We start from the raw sequence: 13947 nt of genomic DNA on the forward strand, positions 1-13947 counted from the left end.
CCCTCTCCTAGGGGCGGGATTCACTGTGGGGTGGCGTGGCCCGTCTGGGCTACTTGCACACTGCCAGGCTTGTGGTGCTGGGGATCTGGCGTATTAGCTGGGGTGGGTAGGCAAGGTGCACGGGGGCAGGAGGGGCAGGCTTAGCTCGCTTCTCCTTAGGTGATCCACTTCAGGAGGGGCCCTGTGGCAGCGGGAGGGAGTCAGATCCGCTGCCGGAGGTTTGGCTCCGCAGAAGCACAGAGTTGGGTGTTTGCGCGGAGCGAGCAAGTTCCCTGGCAGGAACTGGTTCTCTTTGGGATTTTGGCTGGGGGATGGGCGGGGGAGATGGCGCTGGCGAGCGCCTTTGTTCCCCGCCAAGCTGAGCTCTGCCGTACGTCCGGGGGCTCAGCAGCTCTCCCTCCCTTTGTCCTCCAGCCTTCCCGCTTTCTGAGCAGAGCTGTTAACTTATGACCTCCCAGACGCTAAGTCGCGCTTGCTGTCAGAACACAGTCCATCCGGCCCCTCCGCTTTTGCCAGCCCGTCGGGGGCTCTGCTTGGCCGGCGAGCCGCCCCTCCGCCCCGGCTCCCTCCCGCCAGTCCGTGGAGCGCGCACCGCCTCGCCGCCCTTCCTACCCTCTTCCGTGGGCCTCTCGTCTGCGCTTGGCTCCGGAGACTCCGTTCTGCTAATCCTCTGGCGGTTTTCTGGGTTCTTTAGGCAGGTGTAGGTGGAATCTAAGTGATTAGCAGGACGCGCGGTGAGCCCAGCGTCCTCCTACGCCGCCATCTTCCGGAACCAAAATTTTGCCACTTTAACAAGATCAGCACTCAATTCCTGCTTGGAGATTAAAAACAACAATAGCAACAAAAATAAGGAGCACACAAAACAGAATGAAAAAGACTGTCTGACAGCAATTGACTTGAAAAAGATCAGAGTGCTTTAGCTGACCACAGATTGCAGCAACCAAACCAAAGATGATGTCACTGAACAACAGCCACCACCACCAACCCTTTTCTCCAATATGCCAACTATATGTTTATATGTTGCATTGAGAGAGAAAATATTGCTCAAATAGATTGAGATTTTCTCCATCAATGTATTTGGTCCTAGTCAGACAACATCCAGAATACCGAATGAAGTCCTAGATGTCATGGTACAGGACAGAGTAGAGAGAATTTAGAATAATTTAGGTGGGATAGTTTAGAATCTGGTCTGAATATCGTGCCATAAAAGAGTGGTTGGAAAACTAGAGAAGGGGAGGTCTAATTAAGAACAGAATAGAATTTTTTTTTAAGGTTTATTTATTTATGAGACAGAGAGAGACAGAGCATGAGTGGGGGAGGGGCAGAGAGAGAGGAAGACACAGAATCCGAAGCAGGCTCCAGGCTCTGAGCTGTCAGCACAGAGCCCGATGTGGGGCTCGAACTCACAGACTGTGAGATCATGACCTGAGCTGAAGTCGGTCACTCAACCAACTGAGCCACCCAGGCGCCCCAAACAGAATAGAATTTTTAAATATTGAGAGGTATCATGTGTAGAGAGGAATAGACTTATTTTCCCCAATGTTTCAAAAGGAAAATATGACCAATAGGTAGGAGATGCAAGAAGATAGATAACAGTTTCAATAATGTAAATGCTTGTCTCATGAAGAAATGAGTTCTCCATCCCTGAAAGTAAGCAACCAGGGGATGAATAAACTTAGGCCTACTGTTGTGAAGCTCCCTGATTTGAGAAAGAACTTAAATGACCTCTGAGGTCCCTTCCAATGTTAAAATACTATTAATTAACCTCTTTCTACATCACATATTTTATTCTCTTATCTGAATTACTAAATGTTACCTCAGTTTAAATTAAGGAAACTAAATATTTTTGTTAATTTAGTACCTTTTAATCAATAATAATATCAAGTGCAAATATATTATTAGGGAAAAATTAAGTGAAATAATGTGTTTAAAAAAACTTTTGTCTGCAAGTAAGATATGATAAGTCTCCAGATTTATTTTCGAAATCACAACACAGTGGAAACATTTAAGATACAAATTTAATGAACTGGTATAAAGAAAAGATAATTGGTTTAAAAAAAAAACATAAAAAAGATTTTAGTGCATCTTTGCACCTCTGAGGGTTTGTCACTAACCAGAAAATCTACATAATTAAGAAAGAAGTCTATTTTATGCTCATCTAAATTTCGTATTTGACCAGGACTAAGCAGTCCTTACAATGCATCTTTCAGAATAGATAGTACAAGAATCTTCATCTCTCAATGACTAGGATAATTATAGCTTCAAACAGAAGAATCAGGCTGTAGCCCAACACCACTGCTTTCAAAGTGTACTTTTGATGGTCACTGGCACCTCATATTTTTGAAATTCTTGTTTAATTTTATAAATGAAAGATTTTTGCTGAATTGAAACTGTCCACCTGATCTTTGCTAATGGGACTAAAGGCCCATTAGTATGGAAACGAATGCCATCTAAGCTAATTATTTTAAATGCAAGTATTCAGCTGAATCTACATCTGAGACCTGACAGGCAACACATGACTTTTTTAACAATTGTTCAGGGCTGCAAAAAATAGAGTTTTTCTCGAATGCAAAAGGTGACTGCTATACAATGCATTTCTGGTTTAGCTTAGTTTCTGCAGTTTGACTCTACTATATTTTAATTTTTAAAATTTTTTTTTCAACATTTATTTATTTTTGGGACAGAGAGAGACAGAGCATGAACGGGGGAGGGGCAGAGAGAGAGGGAGACACAGAATCGGAAACAGGCTCCAGGCTCTGAGCCATCAGCCCAGAGCCTGACGCGGGGCTCGAACTCACGGACCGCAAGATCGTGACCTGGCTGAAGTCGGACGCCCAACCGACTGCGCCACCCAGGCGCCCCTACTATATTTTAAATGAGATGGGAAAAAGTAGTGATTATTTTTTTCCTGAAACCAACAGATAGCAAGCATTATATAGCTTAAAAATTCCAGATCTGATTTTAATAATGTCCTAACAACCTAAAAAATATAACACCATAAATAATGCTACATGGCTACATTTCCACATATATTCAAACCCAAGGTAGAGTATGTTTCCTGTGGCTGAGAAGCATTTAGAGTATTCAGATTTTATCTTATTTATTAAATCCATAAATTGCTGAATTATTTGGGGATGTCCAAGGCACACAGAATTATTTCCATAATGAAGAAAATATAGCCCAGGAATTTTAATACTTACCAAATCACTAAAATATTTTTGTTGTGTTTTGTTTTGTATTTAATTGTATATCTCTAAACTGTGATGCCAAGTTTAACTCAGGATGACATACTATGAATGACAAATTATGAAAGGTCATCACGGCACAGAATTGGAAAAATCCTTCATTAGCTCCTCCTCCTCCCCTTCTCTTCCCCAAACCCCTTCTTTTCCTCCTTCTCCGCTTCCTCCTCTTTTTCCTCTTCTTCCACTTCTTAGTTCTTTCTCTTTCCCCTTCTTTCTCGAGTCCTTCTTCCATCCCTTTATTTTTCCCTTTTCTCTTCCCTTTTTAGTTAAACAAATGCCTGCTGTAAAGTTTGAATACCAAAATATTTTCTTTTTATAGATGTTTCTTCTTGCTCCATTTGTAAAAAAATATTCTTATGAAGATGTAATGTTAAATACAGATCAAAACTTGTATCTTACTTGTTTATGATCCTAGATCATCACAGATGAGGTATTTCTGTGTTTATAATTTAAATCTTTTAAATATGAAAAACTATGTATACTATATAAATTTGAAAGCAATGTGAAAGTATTAATTTTATATGATTTCCAGTTTCAACTTCCTTAATTTTAAAGCTTAATCTGGTGTTGAACATTGCAGCCACGTTTTTTCTATCATTAAAAAATTCCTACAAATTATTTTTCTACAGCTCACTCTATATTTGCTATTTTCACGTGTGTGTGTGTGTGTGTGTGTGTGTGTGTGTTCACATGTGGATGCCGGTGTGAATATAGTGAACACTTAGTGATTAACGTTTCAATCCGATAGTTGGAGTTCTAAGCTTATTTGACTATATTTTGATAGCTTTTTAAGTCCCCAATGTATTGACTAAAGAAGTGAGTTGGCAAAAATGGATGAATCTCAATTAATTATCATATGACATTATTCACTATACTGTGACAAAATAAAATTAAAAAATTGAGGAACAGCAAGGAAGGAGAAGTGAGCCCCATCCAGTTGAAATACTTAACTCAGGACTTATCCAAGTGGAATCTTTCTCAGTTTTCCTTTGGGGTTGTTCCATGGCAGGAAAAGGGGGAAAATGCAAAATTCTGTTATTGCAGAGTTAATGTGTGAGGACAGCATATCCTGCCAAAAAGGTCAGACAAATGCCACCTTGATTCTCATTTTAATGGCCTAGCCAGTTATTCTTCTTAAACAACATTCTAGTGACTGGTGAGAAGAATGGGGAGAAAAAACCTAGACCACATGCAGGAAGATTTTTTTTAACTAATGATTTGATGCTAAAATTTTCTCATCCAGGAAAATTTTCAGACTTTCTTATAACACCCCAGGTTTTCCTTCCATTTTTTGGTAAAGTATACAAAAACTGCAAAATCAGCCTGAAACAACTCCTAATGCTAGAGGAAATAATGGGACGCCGGCCAACAATGTGTCTGATTTCATCAGTCAGGACAAGGTACTCTCTTTCTGAGGCCAACCATCCTGACAGACCTAATCCTTTCATCAGCAGACTGACGGACAAGTGTAAATCTGTAGAGTTAAACAGTCTCAACGGTCTGTGTGGAGGGTAAGGGGAGTTTAAAAAAAAAAAAAGTTTAAAACCTGACACATATGGGCTTCCAAATAAAGGTTTGACATTTCCAAATACAAATATCACACTGGCACCTGGGTGTCGCAGTTGGTCAAGCACCTGACTCTTGATTTCGGTTCAGGTCACGATCTCACAGTCATGAGATGGAGCTTTGCATCAAGCTCTGCACTGAGCTTGAAGCCTGCTTGGGATTCTCTCTCTCCCTTTCTCTCTGCTCTTCCCCAAAACTCCCTCTCAAAATAAATAAATAAACATTTATATATCTATATATCTATATATCTATATCTATATCTATATCTATATCTATATCTATAGATATCTATATATAGATATATATATAAATCTATAGATATATCTATATATCTATAGATATAGATATATAGATATATAAATCTATAGATATATCTATATCTATAGATATAGATATATAGATATATAGATATAATATATATATCCCTGTTTTTCTCTCCAGCCTGCTAATGCTTAGACAAGAAAGCATGAAATAGGTCTTTAACATTCACATATCATTTTTAAAAAAATGTTTGTTTATTTATTTGAGACAGAAAGAGAGAGTGGGGCAGGGCAGAGAGAAGGAGAAAGAGAATCTTAAGCAGGCTCCTCACTGCCAGTGCAGAGCTGGAGGAGGGGTTTGATCTCCCAGACCATGAGATGTCCTGAACTGAAACCAAGAGCCAGACACTTAACTGACCGAGCCACCCAGGCACCTCTCACATATCATTTTTAATGATAGCTTTATATCTAGAAACAGATCCTGCATAAGGATATATGAAATAATTGAGAATAAATTATTATAGGCTTAAAATCATGCAAGAAAAAAAAATTATATCCCTCATCTGACCTGTGTGTCAATTATCTTCCACCTTGATTTTGCAACACCAAGCACTTCAATGTTCTCAAAAGGCATTGTGCAATTCTTCTAAATATTCAAAACAAAATTATGCTTCATTTTCTTAATTAAAAAAAATTATTTTAATGTTTATTTATTTCAGAGAGAGAGAGAGAGACAGAGCACCAACAGGGGAGAGGCAGAAAGAGCCAGAGACAGAATCTGAAACAGGCTTCAGGCTCTGAGCTGTTAGCACAGAGCCCGACATGGGGCTTGAACCCACGAACCGTGAGATCATGAGCTGAGCTGAAGTTGGACACATAACCGACTGAGACCCCCAGGTGCCCTCATTTTCTTAATTTTAAAAACTAAACAAAATATGATATCTAAAACTTTTAGGAGATGGTGGCCATGGGGAAGGAGTGGTAGAGCATCAAAGCAATTGTGTGTGACATCTGGACCTAAGTCTGGTCGCCCATGCTCTAGGAGGAGCATGTGACAAGTGGCCCCATGGCTCTTTAAGTCACTTCCATCTGAAAAATGGGGGGAGAAAATCAAGTCCTAACCACCCAAAGGAATCGCTTTAATGATACAATCGTTCTTTTTAAAGTGTAGAAGAAACATTTAGCGTAAACACGAAATAAAAAATAGTGATGTTTGCTTGTAATTACAGGTCACTTTTGGTTTTCCTAAGACATCAAATCCCCAGGGCTAGACTGTGGGTGCATAAGGGAAATTGTGTGGATCTCTTTGTGGGTGGTATCACAACTAGGTTTCAGTTAAATAACAGAGTCTTCTATAGCTGGTCTTCTTAGTTTTTTAAAAGGTAAATATACTTAGAGGAACAGCCCTGCATGATGGCAGAAAAAGTGGTTTCTAATGTGGTAAGAGTTGAAAGACCTCTACCGACTTACCCCAAACTATTTCTGCCACCAGCCTGCGGTGTTCCCAGAAAATTTCTCACCGTTCCTTTGGGACATTATCTCCAAAATGCCCATTAAAATGCAAATGTATTACCTCACAGCTCTCACATATTGACTCACTATCCTCCATTTTTATATCAGCGAGGATTTGCTTGGTCTGCAAGACAATTTTGGTGAGAGTAAGCAAACTCGGGTTCAGCCACAAAGAAAACTAAAAGGAGCAAGACGCATTTTGCAGAAGAGACCTGGGGCAGTGAGTACCGTGGTCAGAGAATGCTGAGAGGGACAAGTGCACATGGTTGGGGCAGGGAAAGACGAGGTACACGTCCTTGTGTCCCTGCAGACTCCTATACCCAGCTCTACATTCCTAAATTACACAATGATTTCTTCCTCTTTACAACTTCCAAAGCACCTTGTATTTTACCACCCACCAGATAGGCATCCTATATATTTCCTTGTCTTGGTGGTGGTTATGTGTCCGTTTGTCCTCTGCCTACTTTTAATTCTGTGTCCCTACGTTTGGGGGTCTTTCTTCCAAATCTCAGTGATTTCCAAAGCTCTTAGCAAAAGACTTGTATGTAAGTGCTGTACTAATACTTATTAAATAAACAAATAAAACCAGTATACTGGAGATGGTTACATTGGGTGGGATTCTAGCAAATGTGGAATCAGACTTTCTCATTTTGCACAATCCAGGCAAGGATTTACAAAACTTCGTGATCCAGTTGCTTACCTGCCTAGTTATCATGGCACATTCTATGCACTATTACTTTGTCCACTTTTGGGGTTTTTTTGTTTGTTTTGTTTTACATCTGTCTCTCTGATTCAACTTTGATGAAGAAGACCAAAACTTATTTATTGTTTTAATGGTTTTTATTCATTTTTACTATCTTTTCTCCCTTTTTTCTACATTTCACCAGATGCCCCCAACCACCACCTCAACATCTCTGACAATACCTGACACATAATACTAAAGAAGCCTGAGAAGGAATAAAAACAGAGAAAAAGGAAGGAAGGAAGCAAAGGAATGAGGGAAGCAATAAGAAATATACTTACAATCATTTTAAGTTTTTCTTTCAAGGGAACCTGTGACTAAATGATATGCACATGCTAGCAGGTTGCTTGGCCATTTCTGAGGAACGGTTTGTACACATGAGTCGTGCTGAGCTTGACATGTTTGGAGTGGGGAGCAGCAGTGGCCAAGGGAAAGTTTCGGTGTCATGCCAGCTGTTTTATGTCTCTTTCATCTCATTACTACTTTTCCAGAATGGAATTCTTCATAGGATTGTATCATGCCAACTAGTTCTCTTATTTTGTAGGTTGAACAGCCTGAGATGTGAATGTGCCCTTCTCCTTGGGTGTTCTACAAAAGATAACTGAGAAATGGGAACTACAGTTTCCGAAGGTCTTAACTCATACTACTCAGATAATGTTATCCCACCTCAAATTCCACTTTTAGTTACAGAAGTTGAACAATTCTGTCTAGTCTTTTGGAGATATTGTTGAGAAATTGTTTACTTTGTCAAGGTCCACGATTGCATGGGTCATTAACCATGCATGCAGCTACTGAACAAAAACTGCCCAGACAGCAACTTTTCTAAACAGGTCTCTGGCACAGCCCCATTGTCCTTTGGTCTTTCATGGCAGTGCTATTTCACTTGCTTTTTAATACATGGCCTGAAAGCCCATGTTTTGACTATGGAGGACAACAAGCTTCTGCACACTGGGCCATTTTGTCAAAATTATTTTTGCTCAGCCTACAAAAGGACACAATGATCTATGTATTAGGTCAAGTCTTTGTGTTATTCATTTTTCTCTTCTCTTGTACATAGATCTAAACATCATAGGCATTCAATAAATGTTGAATGAATATACTTCTAAGTTAACCAAAGCCTATAGACTTTTTCCCAGCAATGACATAGTAGATTTAACAAGCATGACTGTCTAGCTACATCTGAAAGAAACTCACAAAGAGGGAACTGATAGCTCACATATTAGTACCAGTAGTTTCTCAGGGCAAGATGTGTAAGAGGGGATTCACAGTTCAGAACCATTTAGTATCGTGAGGTGAAATGAAAGTTTTTAATTTTGGTTAAAAGTGTGCTATAGTTTTGGGGGGCACCTGTGAGCCCTTCAGAGCCATTGAATAATTGAGAGCTATTACATGGGGGTGGGAATAAATACGGGACACATTTTTCACCATCGTCGTTGACTCTAGGTGGTTTTGGATAAGTACAATGTTATCATTTACAAAACCTGGGCTGTGTAGTCCCTATGTCCCAAGAAAATTGAGAAAGATGAAATTATAATTGTAAAACAAACAAACAAAAATTAAGTTCCTCAAGAAAAAAAAATTGGTACACTTTCTCAAATATGCCTCTGAAGCTCTGTAGGATTTATTCAAGTGCAGAATGAATGCTCTCAGTTTGGCAACTAGGATTCATGTGATGACTCAGCAGCTTTCAGTTCCAGTAAAGCCAACAACTTTATAGACTTCAGTAATTCTTGTGTTTATGATGCATAAGAAAGAAGAAAAAATAAATACAGTATAATGTAACTATAAAAGATTGAGAAGACTTTCTATGATTCCCAGGAGGATGAAAACCCTGGAGTTGGGTACAATAGAATTCTGTAGAAATTAGGAATCTCAGAAACTCCAGTGACATTTCAGTTCTTTGTAAATTAAGTGAAGTTGTTTTCTTTTTTTCAACCTCTAAAACTATGGTCACTCCCTACTTCTCATTAGTTGTCCAACAAATGAAGTAAAGGTCTATAAAAAACACGATTAAAGAAGGCAATCTGATTTTTTGTTTAGCAACAAAGGACAATGGCTGTCACAAGAGCAAAGTGCCCTGAAGTTTCATATGGCCTCTTTCAGACATTAAAAGAGTGTGACCTGTGCAGAGGAGCCCCCAGTCAGCAATCATCCAGCCCTATACAAGAAGATTCCATGTAGTCTCCTTAGTAGCAAGTTTGATAAGAAAGCCCACTAAAGATTTCTGATATATCATTAAGAGTAAGTCACGATTCATGGAGGGTTCTCACAATATACATGGAGAAAAATAGATCATTTGTTTTGTATGACTTTGAAATATGCATCATTGCTTCTGAAGATATTTACAAGAAAGCATAGTCTTATTTTCTCTCATGGAAGTCATTCATTCTCAATCTACAGAAACCAATTTTCAGGCATGTGATTCAAAAGCTCAAAATAATTTCATAACATGAACACACAGTAGACACACAACTCCAGAGATGTACAAAAGGAAAAAAGGGAAGAAACATTACACAAGCAAGATACTATCTAAATAGACCCTTTGCGAACAAAATTATTAGTACACAATAGTGTAAAAGTATGATAAGAAAACCTGAGAGAAACAAGTCAAAATATTCAATCAAATACAAGAGTTCAGTCAAATGAGATTAGAAAAAAAATCTCTTCTCGATCAGCAATATCTAGGTAAATATGTAATAGGGGATTATCATTTATGCAGAAACAACAAAAATATAAATCACTTGACATTACTCTTTTTTTAAATGTTTATTTACTTATTTTGAGAGAGAGAGAGAGAGAGAGAGCACATGCACAAGCAGAGAGAGGGAGAAAGAGAATCCCAAGCAGGCTCTGCACTGTCAGTGCAGAGCCCAATGTGAGGCTTAAACTCAAGAGTTGGACACTTAACTGACTGTGCCATCCAGGTGCCCCATAAAATACTTAACATTACTCTTGACCCAAACTGAAATGTATAAAAAAAATTATCACCTTTTGCTAATAAGCTCATAAAGATATTTTTATATTTTTTGACAGGAAAACTTAGTCAATGTAAAGATGTCAATTCTTTCCAAAGTAATTTATGGGCTTCAAGAAATTTCAATTCAAATTCAGGAAAGGAGGGCAGGTTTTGAACAATGAAGAATTTTTTGAAAAATAAAAATAACTAATGTGCCCTGTTCTTACCAGATATCAAACTACAATACAATCCATGATAATCAAAACAATACAATTTTGGCAGGCGAACTGATGGCTAGGTAAGATTATCAGAATAAATAGATCAGAAAATCACCTATCATAGATACTACTTTCATGTATAATAAGGGTGAGATCATAGATTGGTGGGGAAAAATTATTTATTAAAGGGTACTGGGAAAGTGATTATTATATGGGAGGAAAACAGAGCCTTACTTTATAATTTATATTTTAAAATTTGTGTGGACTGAAATGTATAATACAAAGCTATTAAGATTATCAGGCTGTGATTTAGGCTCACACATTTAAAAAAAATTTTTTAATATTTATTTTTTTGAGAGAGAGAGAGAGAGAGAGACAGAGCATGGGTCAGGGAGGGGCAGAGATGGAGGGAGACAGAATCTGAAACAGCTCCAGGCTCTGAGCTGTCAGCATAGAGCCAACGCAGGGCTCGAACCTACAAATCATGAGATCATGACCTGAGCCGAAGTCTGACGCTCAGCTGAGTCACCCAGGCGCCCTTAGGCATTTATTTTTAAATAAAATAAATGAAAAGAATAATGAAGAATAATTTATCAAAAACCTTCTAGATACCAAGAAACATGATAAAATAAAAGGGAAAAATTGAGAAAAATTTCCAGTAAATGTAACGAAAACATAACCAATAGGAAAAATATATGTAAGTTCAAATCCAGGATGAGAAATAAATAGTCTCAGAAATTGATTCAAAATGACCTTAGGTTTGTCTAAGACATATCACAGACTAGCTGTGAAATTTCATAACCCATCCAAGAAGTGGACATAAAAGAAGCCCTGACTGTTCAGCCAAAGGAATTCATAGAGAAGGCTGATTCTATGCCTTGGTCAATGACGAGTGAAGGTCTAAAGTCAGAAGTACACAAACTTCCCCCCAAACCTCTATGGCAGTGGAAGTTATTGGTATATTTTGCTGTGTAGTTGTTACTATAGGAGACTCCAGAGAATGACAGTGTAATTGTCATCTTTGCATATCCTCTAGGAAAAACCAACATTTATTTTCTAGAACTCTCCCTTCCTTTTTTAGTCAAAAGCTTAGATTCAGAGTGGTGAGAGAAATGGTTTGCCAAAAGATGAGGGCTCCCAAATGAGGAGGAAAGGGGGATAATCTGAAGTTCACAAGAGGTGGAAAATGTGTCCTCTTAATATCAGCTCTTAAGAATAGCAAGATTCCTTTTCTCCCCCCTGGTGTGCATACAGCAGCCAGAAGAACATCAGCATGATGTTCTGCCACCTATTGAAACATCTTTTATCCTAGTTGCTGACTTCATAAGATTCCTATCCACCAAAGTTAATTTTCCCAGAATCAGAGACCAGGATGCTATTAAATTTGCATTGAAGGGGGCACCTGGGTGGCTCAGTCAGTTAAGCATCGACTCTTGATTTTGGCTTAAGTCATGATCTCATAGTTTGTGGGTGTGAGTCCCACGTCAAGCTCTGTGCCAACAGTGCAAAGCCTGCTTGGGATTCTCTCTCTCTCCCTTTCTGTCTGCCCTTCCCCAGCTCACATGTTCTCTCTCTCTCTCTCTCTCTCAAGAATAAATAAATTAATTAAAATTTTAAATTTGCATTAAAGAAAATGTCTGAGAAAAAGGAAATAAGGAAGGGGGTCGGGCAAAGCTGGGAGCCTCATCAGACTCCAGCACAAGTCTGGGGAAAGGAAGGAAATTTGGGTGGAAGCACCCTGGATACCTGGCAGCCTATGAAAGTCTTGGTAAGTTCTTCTGGGGCTCATTGGCCAAAGTCACCCTCAGTTTCCCTTCTGTACAGAGTTTCCCTTCTGTACAAGCACTGTGGGTGCTTGGCCTCTGGAAACATGATGAGTGGTGAATTTTGAGCTCAACAGCTGGGGCACAGGGCAACTGCCTCCTTGTACGGGCAGCGCTGCAGGCCCATTCTGATACTGCCACTCCCTTCAGAGCCAGCACATAATTCACCTCTTCCTCAAGCTTCCACAGCACCCCTGGATAGAACTGGTTCTTCCTTTGGAACATACAGATACTTCTAGTAGTACATTTCTTCTCCCAGGTAGAAATATTTGTTTGGGAGTCTCTCTCTCTCCTACCGAGCTATAAGATAATAAAGGAAGAGGTTTATGTGTTTTCATTCTCACAGTCTGAGGCCATGCACAGTGACTGGCATGTAGTAGAGACTTAATGTCAGTCACTGATTTGGTGAAATTATCTCTTGTATTGTCTTGTAACCAATTGAATTTGAACAGTCTTCATGTTTATAGTAGGTCTTGTAACTCCAACTGGACTGTAAACTCCCTGAAGACAGCAAAAAAACAGTTTATGTATTAACTTTTTGATTTTGAAATAATTTCAAATTTATGGAGGTTGAATTAGGACAAGGAACTCCAGTGTGTCCTTTACCCTCATGGATTGTTAGCATTTTGTCACATTTGCCATGTCATTCATTTTTTTTTTCTGTTTCTTCTACCTACACATTATATCTATATCTGTATTTCTATATACAAATATAGAGACAGAGATAATTATTATATATAGACAGAGATAATTACATACAGAGAGATAGAAGTATCATCAGCATTATTGTTATTTGAACCACTTAAAAGAAAACTGCAAATTTTCTGCCCCTTTACCCCTGACTGCATTCACTTTTATAACCATAATAGAATTCCCAAAATCATGAAATTTAACATTGTCCCAATAGTGATACTTATAGCAAATACTTTTTTTCTGATTCTGGATCCAGTCCAAGATCACATGGTATATTTAATTTTCATGTTTTGATCTCCTTTAACATGGAGGGATTCTTCATTCTTTAAAATCAGAGTATTTTAACCTTTTTGAATGTTTCACTTCACTGCATACGGTGTTATAGCAGGTACACAATAAACATTAAATATGTATGTTCATGTATGGAGCTATGTATCACAGAGACATATATGGACCATGGCAAAATTATTTTTTCTCTTTCTTTGTAATACAATCAGGAATTCAGTGGTTTCATCAATTTTATAACCAATAATAGTATATGACCTTTTCAAAATATGATTGTGGAAATTCAAGTGCACTGCATTCTTATTTTACAGAGGACATTTTTAGGGAAACTCAAATGATTTTAAAAGGTGATGTTATTAGCCTGTTCTAATCTCTTCAATTGGGTAAAAATTAATATTCATGCACATGGAGACTTCTGCCGAGGCAAATTTAATAGAAAATGCACAAACTGAACAATTTAAGAATGTTTGTGAAACATTCATTCAGAACTAAAACAGTGATATTACATAGCTTTCGTTTAGTAAATTGCATTTTCTATTATCCATGAAAGTTAGCATATCTCAAGGTATAAAATTAACTAAGCATTTAAACAAGATGCACAGGAAATAAGACACCATGTGAAACACCATGGGGTGTATTTCTGATGA

At 38.3% G+C, this 13947-nt stretch overlaps 1 long non-coding RNA gene across 1 annotated transcript in view; it reads right to left on the reverse strand.

Moving 5' to 3' along the window:
* Nucleotides 1-7980, reverse strand: part of LOC131514488 (uncharacterized) — a 154340-nt gene extending 146360 nt beyond the window's left edge. The window contains exon 1 of the long non-coding RNA XR_009263095.1: nt 7607-7980. This is a non-coding gene — a long non-coding RNA (uncharacterized LOC131514488). The remainder of the gene's footprint in view (nt 1-7606) is intronic.
* Nucleotides 7981-13947: the final 5967 nt, after the last annotated feature.

This window comes from Neofelis nebulosa, chromosome 6, assembly GCF_028018385.1.
Source record: "Neofelis nebulosa isolate mNeoNeb1 chromosome 6, mNeoNeb1.pri, whole genome shotgun sequence".
NCBI lineage: Eukaryota > Metazoa > Chordata > Mammalia > Carnivora > Felidae > Neofelis > Neofelis nebulosa.